Source organism: Arachis hypogaea, chromosome 20 (genome assembly GCF_003086295.3).
Source record: "Arachis hypogaea cultivar Tifrunner chromosome 20, arahy.Tifrunner.gnm2.J5K5, whole genome shotgun sequence".
Lineage (NCBI taxonomy): Eukaryota > Viridiplantae > Streptophyta > Magnoliopsida > Fabales > Fabaceae > Arachis > Arachis hypogaea.
Window position 1 is genome coordinate 62,522,747 of NC_092055.1, and position 5,521 is coordinate 62,528,267.

The window sequence follows — 5,521 nt, forward strand, 5'->3', positions numbered from 1 at the left end:
TCCTTGGATAATACAAGAGATCTCCTTCCGTAGTCTGTCTGTAACTTCAGCTGGAACGTATTTGTCCAGGAACTCTCTTCTGAGCGAATCCCAGTTGGTAACGACCGCTTCAAGATAAGTGTAGTACCACTCCCTCGCCTTTTCCTCGAGAGAAAATAGGAAGGCGATTAGCAGAATAGAAGTTTCATCTGCACCATGATGCCTAACAGTAGAACAGGCCGTCTAAAAATTCCTGAGGTACTTTATAGGCTCCTGAGCAGGTAAGCCATGAAACTTAGGTATCAAGTTGATTAGCACAGTCTTCAGTTCAAAATCTGCAGCTAGATTTGGGTGACGCACGTGATACAGTTGTAGGGTGAAGTCTGGAGCTCCAGCTTCCTGGAGGTAATCCTCCTGGGCTCCGCCATATTACCTGCACATAAATCAACTGAATCAGTAGTAGAGGAGCTTATTTCTTCCTCAAATGGTGGTTCAGATTCACTCTCAGATAAAACTGGTGAATTGGCAACAACCACTTCACCACCCTCAGAGGCTAACCGACGCCGAGCTCGCCTAATATGTGAAAGAGTTCTTTCAATTTCAGGATCAAATGCGGCTAAGATCGGATCAGGCAGTGAACACGTCATTCAACAAACAAAACACACAGCTCATGGTAATAAAACAAAATAAAATAAAATGCAAATAAATAAATTTCAACCAATAAATTAGCACACTATTGTAACTCCCTGGCAACGGCGCCAAAAATTGACGTGGACGGAAATTGGCCGATTAAAAAATTAATAATAGAAATACGTTCCAAGTACAGTTCCTAACCAGCAAATTTGAAGCGACGTGGCCGCATGAATGACGCGATCGCGCGGAGGAGAGCAATTTGAAGCGACGCGGCCGCATGGATGATGCGACCGCGCGGCATGGAATAGCACGAGTGATGCGGCCGCATGGACGACGCGTCCGCGTGGCAAAGCAGAAACGCAAATAACGCGTCCGCATGAGCGACACGATCGCGTGACGTGCGCGATCTGCATAATTTGTAGATTCGCTGGGGGCGATTTTGGACCCCATTTTGATCCAGTTCTCGGCCCAGAACAGCAGACTAGAGCCAGAGAACATGCAGAAACCAAAAAAAAACATTCATTCGACACAGTTTTAGTTTTAGATCTAGTTTTGCTCCTCCCCTAGGTTTTTTCTCTACACATTCATAGTTCTTAGGATTTTAGTTTCACTAGCTTTTTGCATTGGGATATTGAGAAGAGTTATTACCTCATCAAGACTTCATCATTCTAGTTCGTTTTCTTTACTTGGCTTACTCTTCCATGTTCCTTGCTTTGTTTAATTTTACCATTGGAATATTTTTAGGATTATTTAATACAAGGATCACTTTTATTTTTAATTGATTATTTTCAATTTTTATTTACAATGTCTTTCTTCAATTCCTTTTCATATGCTATGAATTTTACCTTCACAATGAGTGAGTAGTTCCCTAACTTGATGGGCAGTTGATTGAAAGGAACCCTTGAGTTGTAAGGTTCAAGAGAAAGATTGTAATTGGGTTATTATTGGATTGCTCTCTAATTCCTGACACCAATCCTCCCTAGAGTGGATTGGGACTTGTGAATAAAACAGCATTCCAACTGGTTTCACCTTCCTTCACTTAGTAAAGGATAACTAAACAAAATAACTCCCAATTGTCAATTAATCTTAAGAATGTTCCATCAAGAGTAATCAACTCCCAGTCAAGGCTTTTATTTACATTATTCAATTTCATCAATTTAATTTCCTGTTTACTCAACTCAAACCTTTTAAAAAACATCTGATTAATAAAATAGCGCTCTTTCCTGCAATTCGTTGGGAGACGACCTGGGATTCATACTCCCAGTATTTTAAATTTCAATTTTCTGTGACACCTTTCTAAATTGAGCGGTGGATTTCTGGCGAGTTAAGAACTATACTTGCAACGCATATATTCTAATAATTTTTAATTCACCAATTTCTGCCTGTATCAATTTTTGGTGCCGTTGCCGGGGAGTTGCAATAGAGTGCTAAAGTTATTAATTAGAATTTATTTATTTGCATTTTATTTTATTTTGCTACTATGAGCTGCCTGTTTCTTTCGTCAAATGACGCATTCACTTCCTGATCCGGGCTTGCTAATATTCGATCCTGAAATTGAAAGGACTATTTCACGAATAAGGCGAGCTCGGTATCGGTTAGTCCGCTCTGAGGGCGGATCTGAAAGTGAACTTGAGGAAGAAACCAGCTCCCGTTCTACTGATTCGGTTGATTCACGTGCAGAAGACATGGCAGAACCTAGGAGAGTTACCATCCAGGAGGAAGGAGCCCCTAATTTTACAATGCAACCGTTTCAAGCGCATCACCCAGCGCTGGCTACAGATTTCGAAATAAAGACCGCACTACTCAATTTGATGCCTAAGTTTCATGGCTTACCTGCTCAAGAGCCTTTCAAGCACCTGTGAGATTTCCAGGCAGCCTGTTCTACTGTCAGGCGAGGTGGTACAGATGAAACTTCAATTCTGCTGAAAGCTTTCCCATTTTCTCTTGAGGGAAAAGCAAGAGAGTGGTACTACACTCAACCCCTAGCAAATGTATCTAACTGGGATATGCTCAGAAAAGAGTTTTTGGAGAAATTCTTTCCATCTGAAGTTACTGATAAACTAAGGAAAGATATTTCCACTATTGTTCAAGATGACAATGAGACTCTCTTTGAATATTGGGAGCGCTTCAATAATCTTCTGGAAGCATGCTCCCACCACATGATTGACAAGATAGTGTTACTCAGTTATGTCACACAGGGCATGAGGCCCCAAGATAAAACCATATTGGAAAGTGCTAACAATGGGTCTATGAAAAAGTACAAGACCACTGATGAAGCATGGCAATTGATCAGCGACTTAGCTGAATCCACTAGGAATCACAGACAGAAGCAAGGCCGTTCAAAAGCCGTTGCAGAAGTATCCTCTAGCAAAGAGACTACTGCTCTAACTCAGAGTATCTGTGAGATGACCAACTTGCTGAAGCAGATGCAATTGAATCAACAACAAGTTCAGCAAGCTCAACCTTCTCCAGGACAGCAAAGCCAACAGTTAGTCCCACAGAGAGTTTGCGGAATTTGTGCTGATTATAGCCATTATACTAATGAATGCCCGCAACTCCAACAGGAAGACAACATGGTGGCATCCACTCATAACTTCTATGATCGCCCCAACCAAGGGTACAATCAAGGTGGAAATAATAACCATGGATGGCAGGACAATTCTAACCAGAATTAGAGGGACAACAATAATAGAGGAGGTAGGGATAATCAGGGAAATCAGAGGTGGAATAATAACAACAATAGACAGCAGAACCAACCTTACAGAGCACCTCACCTGAGGCAATTCCAAGGACCACAGAATACCCAACAGCAGACCTCTCAATTTACTCATTCTTCTTTATCTCCTAATGAAGAGTTACTACAATCTTTTGAGTGGAGACAACAGACCATGGAAAATAACATTATGAATAACATTAATGCCAGTCTGAATGGTCTGACCTCTACTTTGCAAGCTCTTGTTTCACAGATTTGATCAATGCAAAATTCCAGTAACCAACCTTCAAGCTCCACTGGAATCCCCTCTCAACCATTGCCCAATCCAAAGGGAGGCATTAATGCCATCACCTTGAGGTCTGGAACCACACTGTAGGAGAGGAATCAGGAGGAGCCAAGCTCACCAGAACACGCCTCAGCTGAAGAGGTAGTGGAAATAGAAGATGTTAAAGAGGAAGAGGACATACAGGACATAGCTGGAAAAGAAGAAGTCCAACCATAGGAGGAAGCACCAAGAGGCGCAGACACTACAGAAAACAATACTCCTATTCCATTTCCACAACTTGCAAGGAAGCCTAGGAAGCAACTGGAACCCGATCCCAAAATGGTAGAAATATTCAAAAAGGTTGAGGTAACCGTTCCTCTTTTTGATGTTATTCAACAAGTACCTAAATATGCAAAGTTTCTAAAAGATTTATGTATACATAAGGACAAAATTCATGAAATAGAAACTATTCCTTTAGGTAGTTCCATATCTGCTTTAATGGGAGGATTACCTGAGAAGTGTAGTGACCCAGGTCCTTGTATAGTTAGTTGTACTATTGGTGGAGTAGTAATTTATGGTTGTATGTGTGATTTAGGAGCCTGTGTTAGTATAATGTCTTTGTCTATATATGATATTTTGAGGCTCCCTCCCTTAAAAGGTCGGCAGCTCGTTTTGTGTTAGCAGATAAAAGCATTATTACAGTGGCTGGAGTTGTTGAAGATGTTTTAGTGAACATTAAAGGGCTTACATTTTCCACTGATTTTTATATCTTGGAGATGCCCTATAATGACTCAGATAAGCCATCATCAATCCTACTTGGAAGACCATTCCTGAAGACATCAAAATTCAAATTGGATGCTTTTTCAGGAACATACTCTTTTGAAATAGATGGCCGAATAGTAATCTTCAATCTGAATGGAGTTATAAACAACCCTCCAGAAGATCATTCTATTTTCCAGTGTGATGTCATAGATGAAACTTTAGCTGCAGTTCACAAGGAAGAATTAGAAGAGAGGCACACTGGACAAGGTCCAAGTGTGGGGACCCTCTTAACTGACAATGAGGGCATTTCACCATCTCCACAAGCTCCAGATAATCCAGAGCCTGCCCATGATTAGAAGTTAGAGTTGAAACCCCTCCCTCCACATCTCAAATATGCTTATCTTGAAGATGAGCAGAAGTTTCCGGTTATCATTGCGAGGGAACTTACTTCTCAACAAGAAGAGCAGTTACTTGATGTACTGAGGAGGCACAAGAAGGCAATTGGGTGGAGTTTGGCAGACATAGTAGGCATCAACCCTCAAGTATGTGAGCACATAATATTTTTAGAAGAGGGAGCAAGACATGTCCGTCAACCCCAAAGAAGATTGAATTCCACTATCTTGGAAGTTGTCAAAAAGGAAGTGACCAGAATATTGGAAGCAGGTATCATCTATCCCATTTCAGACAGTGAATGGGTTAGCCCAGTACAAGTGGTGCCCAAGAAGTCTGGAGTCACTACAGTGAAGAATGAGCATGGAGAGCTCATAGCAACTAGAGTTCAGAATGCTTGGAGAGTCTGCATTGATTACAGGCGTCTCAACCAAGCTACCCGTAAGGATCACTACCCACTTCCATTCATTGATCAAATGCTGGATCACCTGTCAGGTAAATCACATTATTGCTTTTTAGATGGTCACACAGGTTATTTCCAGATTCATATAGCTCCTGAGGATCAGGAAAAGACCACTTTTACATGTCCTTTTGGGACTTATGCTTACAGAAGAATGCCCTTTGGCTTATGCAATGCACCAGCTACTTTTCAAAGGTGTATGATGAGTCTTTTCTCTGATCTTATTGAGGACTGTATGGAGGTTTTTATGGATGATTTTAGCGTTTATGGTGATTCTTTTAGCCTTTGCTTAGATGGATTATCTAGAGTATTAGATAGA

At 41.2% G+C, this 5,521-nt stretch overlaps 1 non-coding gene across 1 annotated transcript; it reads right to left on the reverse strand.

Annotated features, from left to right (window-relative positions):
• Positions 1–2,669: 2,669 nt before the first annotated feature.
• LOC112788356 (small nucleolar RNA R71) lies at positions 2,670–2,777 on the reverse strand. The gene has a single exon (XR_003195723.1). It is a non-coding gene; the product is annotated as a small nucleolar RNA R71 (small nucleolar RNA).
• Between the last annotated feature and the right edge of the window lie 2,744 nt (positions 2,778–5,521).